General features: G+C 38.0%; 1 pseudogene; it reads left to right on the top strand.

Annotated features, from left to right (window-relative positions):
- The first annotated feature begins 8186 nt into the window (after window positions 1–8186).
- On the top strand, window positions 8187–8324 carry LOC130015827 (uncharacterized; annotated as a pseudogene).
- Window positions 8325–17570: the final 9246 nt, after the last annotated feature.

Here is a 17570-nt window from a genome sequence, read left to right as displayed (position 1 = left end):
AAGATTACCTAAGCTTTAGTAGATGTGAATTATTTAACATTAAAGAGAACCTCATATGGTATACATGTGTATAATTTCTCTAATAGATAAGAAAATTTTATTAAGGATTTTCTATTTCCATATATTTAGAATTTTAGAGATAACAATTTGAACCATATATTAAAGAGCATATGTTTACACTGCCTCTTGGAGAGCCTAGCAAGCTACTGAGAGTATCCCGCCTGCATGGAAGAGTCTGGAAAGCTACCTGTGGCATATTCGATATGCCAAAAACAGTAACAATAAAGGGTCTCATTCACCTGACCCTGAAAGAGCCTCCAATATGGAAGCTTTGAGAAAGATGGGTAAGGAGAGACTGCTAAAATTTCAGGGCTGGGATAAATGGAGATATTACTGGTGCCCATTTGAGTAAATCGATGAACAACGGGATGACAGTGATACAGTGATACAGTGATGTTCACACTGAAAAGAAGTATAATGAATTGATTCAATTATGGAAAGACTGTTCTTACTGGCATATGGAGAGACTAAGCAGAACATAACCAGTCCAAAAGTGAATCAGAATGAAATCAAATGGGAAGCTATTGATCAACCTAGAACTTGGCAACATTGCAAATATAGCATCAGAGATTACATAGCACCACTCAAATAATCTAATTTCCATTAGTGACATGTCATACGATTTATATTTTCTAAAACTATCATCTCTTTGCAGATAATAAAGTCTGTTTTCAGCATTGTGGCATATTTTTTCATAGCTCTTCTGGTGATCTATTAAAAGAATTACCATTTGTATAGAGTGAGATGGGGGAAGTTGTGCTGTAAATTCATGCTGCTTGTGGGAACAGATTAAGAAATGAAAGGCAAACCACAACACCCAAGGGAGAGAGAGAACAAAAGGGAATGCCTTGCCACAGAGGTGAAGTGGGGGGATTTGGAGGGGTAGGAGGGATGGCACTGGTGGACGGATGAGTACTTGAGCATTATATGACTGAAACACAAGCATGAAAATATATAAATCTTAGTTTAAGATAGTCCCATTTATCTATCTCTGTTTTCACTTGCTCAGCCAGTGGCGTGTCATCTTTGAAAATACCATTAGCCTCAATGTCATGGAGGGTTTTGGCAACTTTGTCTTCAACGTACCTTATGGTTTCTGGTCTGATGTTGAGGTCTTTAATCCATTTTGATCTTACCTTTGTACATGGTGTTAGACAGAGTTCTGAGCCCATTTTTTTGCATGTAGCCGTCCAGTGATGCCAGCACAATTTGTTAAAGAGGCTTTCCTTACTCCACTTCACATTTCTTGCACCTTTATCAAAGATTAGATGATCATATGATTGAGGGGAGATGTCAGTGTATTCAAATCTGTTCCATTGGTCTGCAGTTCTGCCTTTGTTCCAGTACCATGCTGTTTTGATTATTACCGCTTTGTAGTAAAGTTTGAAGTTAGGGAGGTTGATTCCTCCCATTTTCTTTTTCCCAAGAATTGCTTTAGCTATTCGTGGGGGCTTATTGTTCCATATAAATTTCAGGAGTGTTTGCTCCATTTCTTTGAAGAGTGTCATGGGTATCCTTATAGGAATTGCATTGAATTTATACAGTGCTTTCTGTAGTATTGCCATTTTGACAATGTTAAGTCTCCCGACCCATGAGCAGGGGATGTCTTTCCATTTCCTCCTGTCCTCTTTTATTTCCTGAAGTAGCGTTTTGTAGTTTTCTTTGTACAGGTCCTTTACTTCCTTAGTTAAGTTGATTCCTAGGTACTTGATTTTCTGGGGCACAATTGTGAACGGGATTGATTGTTTCATATAGCTTTCCTCTCTCTCACTGTTTGCGTATAGGAAAGCCATGGACTTTTGGGTATTGATTTTATAGCCTGCAACTTTACTATACAAGTCTATTGTTTCTAGGAGTTTTTTGGTGGAGGTTATTGGGTTCTCTAAGTATAGTATCATATCATCTGCGAATAGTGAGAGCTTGATTTCTTCCTTTCCTACCTGAATGCCCTTAATATCTTTTTCTTGCCTAATTGCTATTGCAAGTACTTCCAGTACTATATTGAACAGCAGTGGAGAGAGTGGGCATCCTTGTCTCGTCCCTGATCTTAGAGGGAAGGCTCTCAGTTTTTCCCCATTGAGATGATGCTTGCTGTAGGCTTGTGGTAGATGGCTTTAACTATGCTGAGGAAAGTCCCCTCTATACCCATTTTGGCTAGGCTTTTCATCATAAAGGGGTGCTGGATCTTGTCAAATGCTTTCTCTGCATCTATTGATATGATCATATGCTTTTAATCTTTTCTTTTGTTGATATGATGGATTATGTTGATTGATTTCCGAATGTTAAACCATTCTTGCATCCCTGGGATGAATCCTACTTGGTCATGGTGTATGATCTTTTTGATGAGAAGTTGGATTCTATTTGCTAGTAGTTTGTTGAGGATCTTTGCATCTGTGTTCATCAGGGATATCGGCCTGTAGTTCTCTTTCTTTGTGTTATCTCTGTCTGTTAAACTAAGAAGCTTCTGTACCTCCAAAGAAACAGTGACCAAAATACAAAGACAGTCTACAGAATGGGAAAGAATATTCGCCGAATACACATGTGACAAGGGGTTGACATCAAGGATATACAAAATACTGGTTGAACTCCACAAGAAGAAAACATCCAACCCCATCAAAAAATGGCGCAATAAAATGAACAGAAACTTTCTCAAAGAAGAAATCCGAATGGCAAAAAAGCACATGAGAAAATGCTCTACATCATTAATCATCAGGGAGATGCAGATCAAAACCACAATGAGATACCATCTCACACCTCAGAGACTGGCCCACATTCAAAAGAACAAAAGCAACCATTGCTGGCGCAGATGTGGCAAGAAAGGGACACTCCTTCACTGTTGGTGGGAATGCCGACTGGTTCAGCCCTTTTGGAAAACAGTATGGACGTTCCTCAAAAAATTAGAAATTGAGCTCCCATTTGACCCAGCGATACCACTCCTGGGAATATATCCCAGAGAGGCAAAAATGTGTAGTCGAAGTGACATCTGCACTTGTTTGTTCATTGCAACACTCTTTACAGTAGCCAGAAACTGGAAGAGACCTGAGTGCCCAAGAACAGATGACTGGTTAAAGAAACTTTGGTACATCTACACAATGGAGTACTATGTAGCTCTTAGAAAAGATGAAGTCATGAACTTTACATACAAGTGGTACAATATGGAAATTATCATGCTAAGCGAAATGAGTCAGAAAAAGAGGGATAGACATAGAAAGATTGCATTCATCTGGGGAATATAAAATAACAAAATATGAGATTAATACCCAAGAATAGCTGAGATCAACACCAGGAGGATTACTCCATAGCTTAGAGGCCACCCGGGTATTCTAGGGGAAAGGACAGTTCAGATAGAAAAGGGAACACCAAATGGAGGGTGTTTGTAGGATCCTCCCAGGAGGGGAGATGCAGGTTGAAAGTAGACTGGACTGAACATGTTCGCCACTCAATGCCTCTTTTGCTGATCACAGCACCCAAAATGAGAGAGAGAACAAAAGGGAATGCCCTGCCACAGTGGCAGGGGGGGATGGGGGGATGGGGGATGAGGGGGGACGGATATTATCCTGGTGGTGGAAAATGGGCACTGGTGGAGGGATGGGTATTTGATCATGGTATGACCGAAATCCAAGCACAAAAATTTGTAAATCTACAACTATATCTCATGGTGTTTCACTAATAATAATAATAAAAAAAAGTCACAAAAAAAAGAAAATATATAAATCTGTAACTGTACCTCACTAATAAAAATTAAAATGAAAGTCATTGCTAATATTTGAATTTTGGAAGCATGTTTTCTTTTCCATGTAACAATGATAACAATGATATATTTTTAAACCATTTTTGATGTAAGTGTACCAAATATAATTGAAGAAAAGACAGAACTTTTTAATTTATTTTTTAATTTAATTTAATTTAATTTTATTTTATTTTATTTTAATGTAGGAGTACTGCTATTTCTTCAGCCACTGAGAAACTGATTGAATGTTGCATGAACTACACCTTAACTTTTTTTTTCATTTTTTATAATTTTGTTTATTGAATCACTGTGAGAGCAGTTACAAAGCTTTCGGGTCTAAGTCTCGGTCATTCAATGAAACACCCGTACCTTCACCAGTGCCCATTCTCCACCACTAAAACCCCCAGTATACCCCCATCATACGCCCTCCCCCTACCTGTGGGGCAGACGATTTCCACACTACTCTCTCTTTACTTTGATCACATTCAATATTTTGACACCAGACCCACCATTATTATTTGAGATTTTACCCTAACACTCAGATCTGCTGAAAATGCAACAGTAGACAATTTGTGTTCTATTGCTGGTTATGAATAACATATGATGTCGCGTGGCTGCAGTAGGGCCATGTGATTTTGAAATTCCAAAATTTTAACACTTAAATCTGGAGGGATTTCTGCCAAAAGCCACTGGGTTTTGAGATTTGCTCCTGAGACTCTGGGATTATGGCCATTGATTTGCTTGATCAGGAGCCAGAGAGGTCATTCATGGGCGATGAATTGGGGTCTCATTGGGACGGGGAGACCAGGACCAGCTCCACCCCCATCCCATGAGGCCTAACAAGTTTCGTCACTGTGGGCCCAAGCCTGTCTGGCCAATGACCTCTGGAGGATGACAGCCACCGAGCCGCCAGGGGGAAGCAGGTGGAGTGACAACACCCTTTCCTCCCTGGGGTGGCTTGGCGACAGTACTGTGGGGTCCAGACACAGTTCTGCCAAAAGCCACTGGATTTCAAGATTTGTTTCTGAGTCTCTGGGATCATGGCCATTAAGACGCTTGATCAGGAGCCAGAGAAGCCATTCGTGGGTGATGATTTGGGGTCTCATTGGGGTGGGGAGGACAGGGCCAGCTACACCCCCATCCCGTGAGGCCCTGTGTGTCTCATTACTGAGGACCCAAACCTGACTGTCCAGTGGCCTCTGAAGGATGGCGTCCCCTGGGCCGCCGGGGGGAATAGGCTAAGGCACGAAACCTATTCCCACCTGGGTTGACCCAGCACCGGTAACCTACTGCAGGGACCAAATGCATTTCTGCCAAAAGCCACTGGGTTTCGAGATTTGTTTCTGAGTCTCTGGGATCATGGCCATTAAGCAGTTCAATCAGGAACCAGAGAGGCCATGCCTCCAATTATATAGCTGAGCCGGAGGTGGTTTGTGGGTGTGTTTCCCACATACCTAACTTTTCCCTGTTTACTTTCTTGGTAAACTTTGCCCCAAGTTTCTGGGGTCTGGCCAAAGGCACAGCAGCAATTTTGGGGTATCTGGAAGTCTGAAGGCGCCATCATGCTGCTGATGCACTCGCCTCACAGGTACAGATTGACCTGCTGGTGGCACCATACCCCCAAGAGACTGGACTATTTTAGCACCTAAATATTTATTAAAAAACTATTGAATATAAGAAAGAATTATGTTTTGATATAATTGAACCTAACTTTTGTTATAATGGAAGATATTTTGATTAAAGCAAGGTAGAATCACTTCACTTATTAGATTTCTTATAAGGTCAGCTTATGCTATTAAATAAAAAGCAGATTAAATATGTCATATCTGTCATGAAACAATCTTCTCTGACACTAATAAAAAATGCTTCTGCTAAAGGAATATTGTAAGGAATTCAATAAAATCAAGTTAATTTCTTGTATTAATTTGAAATATTTTAATAATTCTCTGGAAAAATCTCAAATGGAATAATTGACATAAATCTGAACTTTCAAAGATTAATTTGTTTATGCTATCACAATGCCAGGCTTATAGCACTATGTTTCCCATATTAAAAGGGAGCAGACAATGCTATTTATTGATCTGAATCACAAATCTGATCAGAGAGAACAATGTGACAGCTACCATCAAATTTCAAAAGAAAAATAGATTTGTACAAATATTAGTATTTTGTTTTAAATTTTTTGGATGACAATTTTTAACTTATTATTTTACAATAGTGCCAATATAAGACTGTTTTTTACTTGAAATATTGCAATGACATGCCCACCACCAAGTGCCAGGATTCCTCCCCCATAATCTCAAAGTATCTTCCCTCTTACCCACCTTCATTCCTTGACTGTCTTGACACTGAATAGCCTTAGATCACAGTTCTATTGATCATATCTTAGAGTTTCTTTTAGAAGGACAATTTAATACACATATCTATGTGTGTGTGTGTATGTATGTATGTAACTATGTGTGTGTGTATATATGTAGAGAGAGAAAGAGAGGGAAAGAGAGTTAAAGATTACACACATCTTAAATCTAGCAGCAAATGCTATTTTTGTTTTTAATTTGAAAGGGAAATGTTGGGCCTGGGGGTATGACCCTATGTTAGAGTTCCTGCCTTGTAGACTCAGGGTTGTGAGTTCTATCTTCAGCACTGCCCACATTCTGAGACTAATTCTGCTGGCATTGTGATTGTGATCCCTGCTGCTACTACCAAATGGGTAGTCTCTGGTGATATACCATCTGTGTGCAAACACCACAGTTTAAGTATGTGACTCCTAGAAGTCCAGGTGTGCTGCCCTTACTACCTATTAAAGTGTGTGGGACCACAGCCAACTGTGCAATCACTGTTCATAACAATAGCAACAACAAAGGGAAGGGGAGGGGATGGGAGAGAGGGAAGGGGAAAAGAATGAAAGGGAGGGAAGGAAAGGAGAGGGAAGAAAAAGGAAGAGGAGGGGAAGGAATGGGAAGGGAGAGAAGGGGAGGGGAAGGGAAGGAGGGGAGGAAAGGAAAGGGAAAGGAAAGTGAGCGGTGGCTAATTTTGTGGGATTATAGTCTATACTTGGGCTCTAGTGATTTATGTTTTACATGGAGCAGATGTGTATAGACTCAGATATGTATATATAGTTATACTTACTTTCCCACAAGGTTTTGATTACTATTTATAAAATTCTCGAAAGTGTACAAAATACTTAAAAATAATTCTAAGATTTATAAGAATTATGTGTAGCAAATGAAAACATATATTAGTAAGTCTTTCAATATACTTAAAATAATAAAAAGTCAATAGAACTAAAAAGGGCACACTACATGAGAAAACAAGATATATATCCTAAATTAGAGTTATTGATAGCAAAACCAAATAGAAAAATAACTGAAAAATATTATTTGCACAGTAGCTTGAAGCAATAAATTTTGAAATTTATCACTTAATCACTTAATCACTTAATCACTTACAAGGGTGATTAGAGGTCGCCCCAAAAGCCTCTATCCCTCTATCCCTCTCGGAAAGACTGGCAAGCTACCGAGAGTATTCCGCCCGCATGGAAGAGCCTGGCAAGCTATCCATTGTGTATTCGATATGCTAAAACCAGAAATTTATCTAATAGGACTAAATTTCACTTTACTGGTAAAGAAAAAAACTAAGTTAATATAAATTTTCCCTATGTTTCTGAATGGGAAACTTAAATGGTATTAAGTTGTGTTTAATTTCAAAATTTCATACATGTAAAAGGTAATGTGGATTTTATGGAACTTCCAACTGTTTCTACAGTTCATATAATAGAGTAAATAGAAGAAAATACTAAGCATATTTAAAATACACTACGATGTATTAAAGCAAGCAAGTTCTTTGCTATTAAAATAGGAAGAAATAGAAAATAAGTAAAGAGATAATGAAAGTGTCAAAAATATATCCAACTATATTTGAAGTCTAATATATTTTAAATAGGGCACTTAAAACAAGTAGAGAAAGAATAATTGATGATGAACCAACTATCTATAAAAATAGATTCCTACCTTACCTGGAGCATATGAAGAAATTACAGATATATTAAAAGCATTACATATTTAGTCTCTTTAAGAATAAAATGCAAATTTATAGGAATGTCTTTTATAATCTTGAAATAGGAAAAACTTCTTGAGATTCAGACAGAAATTATAAAAAAAGGCAGGCCCTCCCGCTGATCATCGATTTGCTCGAGCGGGCCCAGTAATGTCTCCATTGGAGACTTTGTTGTTACTGTGTTTGGCATATCGAATACGTCACAGGGAGCTTGCCCTGCGGGCGAGATACTCTCGGTAGCCTGCTGGGCTCTCCAAGAGGGGCAGAGGAATTGAACTCGGGTCGGTTATCTTGGCTGCGTGCCAGGCAAACGCCCTACCGCTGTGCTATCGCTCCAGCCCACGCTTCTCGGCCTTTTGGCTAAGATCAAGTGTAGTATCTGTTCTTATCAGTTTAATATCTGATACATCCTCTATCCAGACAGAAATTATGGAACAAAAAATGGACAAATTTGACTATATAAATTAAAATATCTCTATAGTATTAAAACAACAAATTAAAGTACAATACAAGAAGGTATAACATAGTCTGGGAAGTTAAATAGGTGGATAAAACCAAGGGATTATATCCATATGTAAAATTTCTACAAAACCATGGTGAAGAATAGGATTAGTTGCTACAGAAAGCCATATTGATGCTGGGACCAGAGTGATAGTATAGCAGGTAGGGTATCTACTTACATATTATTCATCTGGGTTCCATCTCCAGCACTCCAAATGGTCCCCTGAGCACTTCCACAAATGACTCCTAAGTTCAGAGCCAGAAGTAAACCCTGATTATTACAGGATGCCCCCCCACCTAAGAAAAGGAAATATAGATGCAGTTTGTATGTGGGCAATAAATGTTATTTTAAAATATAGCAGGAATTTTTCAACAGGAACTAAAATGGAAAGGTAATCTTAATGTACATTTTCCATTTTAAATATTCACATATTCTCTCCTTTCATCACGTGCTTGCAAGCATGCATTTACACAGATTTTCAGCGTTAGTCTTCTATTTTTAAACTCTGTTAGGTATATATGTTCTCCTGAACCTTAATTCCTGTTATTTTTCTAGACATTCTCTTTTGCAGAAGAATATTCAAAAATTGAACTTTCATAAGCTTGCCATGTAAAATATCTATTTATAGATTAGAATGTGGCAGAGTTACCATAGAAACTAAGAGATAAATCAGTTCAGAAACCATAAAAGTGTAAGTAATGATGTGAATATTATATATAGAAAGCATAAAACATATAATTCCTTATAATTATTAGAAAAATGCAAAATTGATTTTTAAAAGTATAAGGAAAAATAATTTATGATGATGGCTTATCCACTGGTATGTTTGTTTAGCTATAAAAGGAAGCTAATCATGCTTGATTTTAAGATGTTGCCAAAGAAATAGACTATTTTTGGAAAACTGGGTAAATATAAAACCTCAGTATATCTTGAAAAGCTTACATATTAAGACAACTATTATTTCTCTTTTTGCATTCCTCTATCAGGAAGTGTACAAATCACTTTGATGAGACAGATATCTCTACCCAAACCCATACTCTATAAGTACCATGACTCAAACTGTGTAAATACATTGACAAAAATGAGGAAGAATCCAGGAATCTTAATATTTTTAATCAAAGTGATAAAATCCCTTGATATTAATTGTGTTGGTATTTTCAGTCAGCCTACTTTGGCGCACTGATACAATTATTTCTGAACTCAGTTGTGATTCACTGATAAAAATGTAAGAATTACAGCTAGTTCTAGTAGGACTACAGTGAGTGAGGGGATCAAGTTCATGCCATTTCCAAGGGAGGAAACCCAAACCATCTTCCAGGTGGAGTGAAAGTGTCTGGAAAATTGGCATGTCAACTATTACTTCCTCGTTTGGGCTGGATTCAGGTTGGTGAAGCAAGATTTTGATCTTTTGCCTTGTCCTCTAGTTTGAGTTAGGGAAGATAGAGGAACTATTAAGGTGCAAAACTCCCTGTTTCCATTTCCTGAACAGAGTGGCAGGATGAGGAGAGATGTGACCAAAGTCTAATTTATTTGCTTAAATTGTTTTGTTTAATTTATTTATTTATTACAACAGTGTTATGATAGAGATGGAGGGCAATGGGAAGGGTGCCAGATAATCTAGTTACAACTGAACATTTTAAGTCTTCTGAGTTGAGGGTAACCAGTCAGGCAGATCATTGAAATGGCTTAGGAGTAGATATAGCCAACCTAAAAGGGTCATGCAACTTCCTCTTTGATCTTTCCCTCCCAGAAAGAAAGCACAGTTCTCACCTATTCACCTATATTGAGAACTAAGCAAAGTCAAAGGGACCAAGAGGCAGGACAGACTACTGCAGAGCACCAGACCTCCCACCAGATGGACAGGGAAGGGCACAGAACATCTTAGAGCATTGTGGCCCAGGAGGCCATCTAGACCAGTGTGGCACAGGAGGCCTCCCATCAGAAAGGTCAGCTTGGGAACAGAGCAAGTGATGATGTCCACTGGAAAGGTCAGGGAGCAGTGAGGGACAGGATGAGAGGTGCTATACATGGGAAGAAGGGAGACAGAGACTGGATAACATGGAGAGATTAGGAACACCGCAGTGTACAACAAAGAAACTTTAATATAAGCATTGGGAGTTTCATCTGCTAATTTTGTATATAGGACTACGGGACCCACTCAGAAGCTAGGACGTTTTGTATAAATCCAGTACCCATGTCATTATTAGATACTTGTAGCACTTTTATACCATACCCATCACCAGAATGCCAGCATCCTACTCGCCATATATGAGCCATGAGTGGCTACACACTGAGGTTTGAATGAGGGTAAACCTTATGGCATGGCAAGTGCCTTAGCCTCTGCTCTGTCTGAACCTACATGTATCTTTTAATAAAACTAAAATATGTAAAACAAAAATTAACAAGACTAAGTCTGTATTCAGAAGTGATAGTTATTAGGATTTAAAATTTTTTAATATCTAGAACAGTCAGGAAAAAATAACAATAAGGAAACAAACTTTTAACATCACCAAAACTCACTGTCACGGTCCTCCCGTTGTTCATCGATTTGCTCGAGTGGGCCCAGTAACGTCTCCACCATGAGACTTTGTTGTTACTGTGTTTGGCATATCGAATACGTCACAGGGAGCTTGCCAGGCTTTGCCGTACGGGCGAGATACTCTCTGTAGCTTGCCGGGCTCTCTGAGAGGGGCGGAGGAATCGAACTCAGGTCGGCCATGTTGGCCGCTTGCAAGGCAAATGCCCTACCTGCTGTGCTATCACTCCAGCCCATCACCAAAACATTACCTGATATTTAGTACACACATACAAAACTGCAGAATGCATTCTCTTTTTAAACCCACCATAAAACAACCTCTAAGGTAAAACCAAATACTAGGGAATAAGTCTTAAAGTATTTAAAACTGGTTCAAAAGAAATGGAAAGCTGAATTTAAAATAAAAAATCATCAAGTTCTTCTGATCAGGGATGATTTTTCTTTATCTTGGTCCATCCCCAAACTCTTTGAACTAGCATATCCTCTTGATTTTTGATTTCTGGTTGACTAATTTAACTCTCTAATATCAGTAACTTTAGTCTTTTGTTTATGTTATATTCCTTGAAATTAATTTTTTTTAATCTTTGACCTGGAGATTATTACTTTACCAGTCACTATTTTGAGATCCCAGTGGGGAAGTGTTAGACTTCCAATATTCAGTACGTGGTTGTCAGACTTTTACTTATCTTTGCGTTTTTACAGTATAATGTCAATGTTTCTAGAATTGATTTGTTATTAGTGTAACTTAAATTCCTTTTAGAATTCTGTAACGAGGAAAATTTAACATTTATGCAAGATCACAAATTTTTATAAACTGAATTTTTTTCCTCTAGGTACTTAAAATATAATGCAAATTAACCTTGGTTTCTTATATTGAACATGAGAATATTAGCATTTTTTCTAAATAGATAGTAACCTTTTAGGATTTAAAATTTTTTAATATCTAGAACAGTCAGGAAAAAATAACAATAAGGAAACAGAAACTTTTAACATCACCAAAACTCACTGTCACGGTCCTCCCGTTGTTCATTGATTTGCTCGAGCGGGCCCAGTAACGTCAAGTAGTGTATTTTATAGGTAGCTGTACTACAATGTTACTATTAAAGTAAAGGTACTTGGTATTTATTTTATTTTCTGCTAGACACTATTATACTTTAGCTTTATGTACTTGTGGTATATTTTAGGTATTTCACACTAATATTAAAATATAACCAGACCACTAGATATTTTTCTTACTTAAAATATCACCAAATTCTATTTGTTTTTTAAAAATGATTTTATTTTCAGAGGTGGATCATCTGTTTTAATACTGGAAAAGTAGGGAAAATGTATTTGTTTTTAAGGGATGACTTCTGACAACCAGTTAAATTAGGTAAATACATTGCCCCTAATTAATAGTGTGAAGTTCCATTTATCAGGAAGCCTTATGCCAGTTCTGACAGATTTTTCCATAGATATATTTGTTCCTATGGAAACTGACCTCCCTGTACTCTTCTTTCTACCAGTTTAGAAACATGTTATAGAAACAATGGCGAGGAAGACATATAAAACATTCATTTAACTACTTCTTAGAAGCTTCAGCTAACACACTTTCAGTGTATATTTTTGCTTAAAGGTTATGCACACACTTGCACAACTCCCCCACCACCCAGACAAACATTTATGTGTTTAACAACCTAAAACACAGACTGAAAAAAAATTCTCTCTTGTGTGAAGGAGAGCCCGGCAAGCTACTGAGAGTATCTTGCCCGCACAGCAAAGCCTGGCAAGCTACCTGTGACGTATTCGATATGCCAAACACAGTAACAATTGTCACAATGGAGACATTACTGGACCTGCTTGAGCAAATTGATGAACAACGGCAGGACAGTGACAGTGACAGTGTGTGAAGCAAGTCAGGAAGGTGCTGATGATGCACAAGTAGTGATTTCCAGTTTGTTCAATATTTCCAAGAATGAAAATATCAAGAAATAAAGATGCTCAGACTCAGAGTTAGAAAATAGAAACTTTTTTTCGAAAGTCAGCAGAAGAGAAAGAAACTCCCCAGCAGGGGCGGACCTTAGTATATTAAGTATTGTGTAATTAAGCTTAATTTTTTTAATTAAGTATGGGCTTTTTGGTGGAGTGTTTATAGGAAAACTGAGTCTTTGTGTTAGTGATCAAAGTATTAGAGGGTTCCCATTTGTTTCCCGAGATTTATTGTTAATTTGGGGCTCACTTGTTGTTCAGATTAGATTAATATCTTGCATTCCCAGTTAGGCTGGTGGAAACTGACTATTTATGACCTTTTTATATTTCCCCATATGCTTGGGTCTCTCTTCTCTCCTTTGTTCCTTAGTCTCCTGTGAGCCCAAGGTCTGAGGCAGAATTTATGGCTTTGAGAAACTGCAGACTTCCTTAGTCCCAGAAAGAAACCCGGAACTTGCAGGAGTCTTTAAAATGTAGGATGGTGTAATTAACATAAAGGCGCTTGTAGCAACTGGCAAAGAAAAACCGAGGCTTCCTCTTTCTGCAAGGTCTCAGGGAATGCGTGTAAATGGACAGAGCAGGATTTTCAGAACTAAAAGCGTATTTGCTGGAGTGAACCTCCTGGTACTTATCTTGGCTATTCTTGAGTGTTAGTCTCCCAGTTTGTTACTTTATATTCCCCAGATGAATGCAATCTTTCTATGTCTGTCCCTCTCTTTCTGACTCATTTCACTTAGCATTATACTTTCCATGTAGTATCACATGTATGAGAGATGCATGTGAAAATAGACTATATAGACCAAACATGATTGCCACTCAAGAGATTGCCTCTTTTGCAAACCACAGCACCCAAAAGGAGAGAGAGAACAAAAGGGAATGCCTGCCACAGGGGTGGGGTGGGATGGGGGGCTGGGGGGTGGGAAGGATTCTGGGAGCATTGGAGGTGGGGAATGGGTACTGGTGGAGGGATGGGTACTCAATCTTTGTATAACTGAAAACCAAGCACAAAAATCCATAAGTCTACAACTATGCCTCATGGTGTTTCACTAATAATAAATAAATAAATGAATGAATGAATAAATAAATAAATAAATAGACTATTTGCTGGCAACAGTTACTGGGAATTCAGAAGTTCCTGCTGTTCTCCATGTCTACTGTTTAATAAAAACTTTGGTAATAACTTATAGTTTGCAGATAGCATTCGTGACATCGTTGATCAGGGATTTTAGGAAAGACTTCCATTTGTTTTTCATCCTAAGTCTACAACTATGTATTTTTTTAAAGGGGCTACTCAGAAAACATGGGGGCTCAGCATGCTTGAGAGTTACCCCTCAGTAGCCCTACAGTATGTCACCCCTCAAATGTTCTGACCCTACAGTGCCCAGACTCAGAGACTGAACTCAGAACCATGCAATTACGAGGCATATATCCTAGGTCAGCTGTTCCCTAGAAGAGTGTTTTTTTTCTTTCTTTTTTTTTTTAAAAAAAAGATGAAATAAACATTTCAAATAATTTCAATTAAAATTCCTTTTAGAGAAAGGACTCTCAATTCCCAAGTGTAGTTTTTAAAATCATTTTTTGTTTTTGCTACTGATAAGAAATTTTTCAGATTAAAGTTTTTTAATGGGGTTTTGTTGACCAGAATTCTTTATTTTTTTCCAAATAGAAATATTTTTGAGTCTGCTATCAACAAGGGAAATCCCCCCATAAACATTTTCATGGTGCAGCATCACAGATTTAGCTCTAATACCTAAATATAGTTTTTATTCAATTCTTCAAATTTTGTTATTTAAAATTTTTTACTGAAGCAACATTGGTTTATGACATTTTATGGGCTTCAAACGTAACTATTATAAATTAACATTTGTTTGTGCCACACTGTGTTTGTCACAGAAAGTCTAATACTTTCACCAATTTACCCTTTACAAATAGATATTACTATCACCCTCCTCCTTCTCTGCTGCTAAACACTGATTCTGTTTTATATTCTAAGAGTTTAATCACTTAGTAACTTAACTTCCCGTTAGTCGTTGATTTGCTCGAGCAGGCACCAGTAACATCTCCATTTGTCCCTGTCGCGTGCTAGTGTAGCCCAATGGCGTCTGTTCGCTCTGGGAACATGAAGACAGTAGCTACAATGGGTCTCTCTAAGAGTTTATTTGTTTCTTTATTGCTACATCTGAGTAGCTGGAGCGATAGCACAGTGGGTAGGGCATTCGCCTTACAAGCAGCCAACATGGCCGACCCGAGTTCGATTCCTCCGCCCCTCTCGGAGAGCCCGGCAAGCTACCGAGAGTATTCGATATGCCAGACACAGTAACAACAAAGTCTCCAATGGAGACGTTACTGGGCCCGCTCGAGCAAATCGACGATCAACGGGAGGGCCTTTACCTTTTACCTTTACATCTGAGTAGCATCATTATGTTAATTATCTTTCTCTGACATTTCACTTTACCTGTGGCAAATGGCAAAATTTCATCTTTTAAAAAAATCTTTTATTCAATCATCAAAGTATTACCATTATTATTATTACTATTATTATTATTAGCATTATTACTATAATGCTAATACTTTTTTTTTTCAAGATAGGCCCTGAGGTTGTTTCCAATCATTGGCTATTGTGAATTAATCTGCAGTGGACAGCTATCTCATTAAGTATTTTTGCAGTCTTTGGGTAAATCTCCTAACTAAATAATGTAGGTTTTCTATTGGTATCTTTTGAGGAACTTTTGATTGCTTTCTCTAGTTTATCTCCCCATCAACAGTCCTCTCCACCTCCCTTCCTGTCATTTGGTTAATTGTAATTCTCACAAGTGTGAGGTCATATCTCACTCTTGTTTTGGATTTTATTTCTCTAATAGTAAGAGATATTGGATATCTTTACATGTACTTGTTTACCATTTGTCGTTTTTATTTTTGAGAAATGTTTATTCAAATCTTCAGTCCTTTTTTGAAATGATGTAATCATTTGTTCTTTTATTTCTTTGTTTTATTATGAGTTTCTAAGTATAATATTAATTCTAACCACTTTTGGGGTATATGGCTTGCAAATATATTCTTAAATTCAGTAGGATACCTTTTATTTATTTATTTTTGCTTTTGTTTCCCCCGCCTTTGGAATCAAAATCGAGACATTTCTAAAGGTAATGCCACCTAAATTACCTTCTGCGGAATTTTAGGTCATACTTTCAAGTATTTAATCCATTTTAGATTAGTACTAGGTCTGGAACCATTTTGTTATATGTGGATTATTCAGTTTTCCTGACACCATTTGTTGAAGTCTTTTCCTTGCTTCGTTATATACTCAGGCAGAGTCTCCTGCCCCCCCCCCCCCCCCGTGCCTGGCTATCCTTGCCAGGACCCCTAGGAGGGGGGCGGGTTGAGTTTCCCTCCCTGACCCGAGCAGAGCCCCGGCAGCTGAAGACCTCCAGATCCAGACACAACCATGCTGAGACCACTCTCCACACGCATGAAGGTACCGGCAGAGGAAAAAAGGCATGCGGGTCCCGGGGCTGAGATCTCCAAGCCTGATCAGATCTGGGCTGAGCATCCTCCACCCAGATCCTCCATCTTCCAGTAGGTGAGGGTCACACCCACCAACTGCCCCCTAGGGCCGTGTAACCCCATCAATGCCAAGACCCAGAGACTATAAAATCCAGAACCCGGAAGAGGTCTGTACATAACTGTTTTGTGAATTTAAAAGTCTTTTACATTTCTACGTTTGGATTCTAAACTGGTTGCTGAATTTTTTTTCATTATTACCTGCTTTAGTGTGTGTGTGTGTGTGTGTGTGTGTGTGGTCTTGAATTACAACTTGGCAGTGTTCCCACCATATTTCTCTGAATTCCATCCTGCTGGTGCTCAAGGGACCATGTGGTAAAAGGAATTGTACATTGATTTCTAACATGCAAAACATGTGTACTATCCCTTTGAGCTAACTTTATAACCCCAAGAGAGGTTCATTTTTAAGAACCTCTAATATTAATATTAAACCAATATTAGTAAAACTCATAAGGGATAAATTTTGTTTAGACAGTCATATTGGGGCCAGGTCCTGCACCTATAACGTATAGTCTTGGTTCCTGACATTGGAGAAAATGATCTATCTAACAATTGATTGACTTCCTCTTCTTTAAGGGGGGATAATAAAAGTCTCTAATTTGTGAGGACACTGCTGCAGCAAGTGGCAGGCATGTGTAAGTTTGTACTGAAATTCCACATAGCACAAAATGTCTAATATCTAGTATCTCATCACAGCACGGAGCACAATTTTTTAATATCAAGAGCAATGTCAAGAATGGCACTTAGCTGGTTCTCAGGCAACTTGAGACCCCTTATTTTGAAAAAGGAAAAAGATAGCCCTTCTAGCGTCACATTGTACCGGCAGCAGTGATTTCAGGGAACTAGAAAACATGTCCCAGGAGAACAAAGTGTGCTCTATGATCTCCATGTGGTGAGTAGTCACTCACATAAAGTTTGGATAAATCAACATTACTTCATGGCTGGAGCTTGTATATCTTACATTACTGCTCTCAATACCATTTATTTACATTATTAAATATACATGTATATAAATAATAAGTATAAAATATTTGAGCATAAGATTTATTTTATTTCAATAAATATTAAATGGCTAGTGCAATTTAATTTACTATAATGAAACATTAGAACTAAACCTTATATTCTCATCTTATAGCACAAATAGCAGTATTATTTTC

Source organism: Sorex fumeus, unplaced genomic scaffold, assembly GCF_029834395.1.
Source record: "Sorex fumeus unplaced genomic scaffold, SorFum_2.1 ptg000131l, whole genome shotgun sequence".
NCBI lineage: Eukaryota > Metazoa > Chordata > Mammalia > Eulipotyphla > Soricidae > Sorex > Sorex fumeus.
The sequence above is the reverse complement of the archived record's forward strand: the minus strand, read 5'-3'. Positions and strand labels throughout refer to the sequence as shown.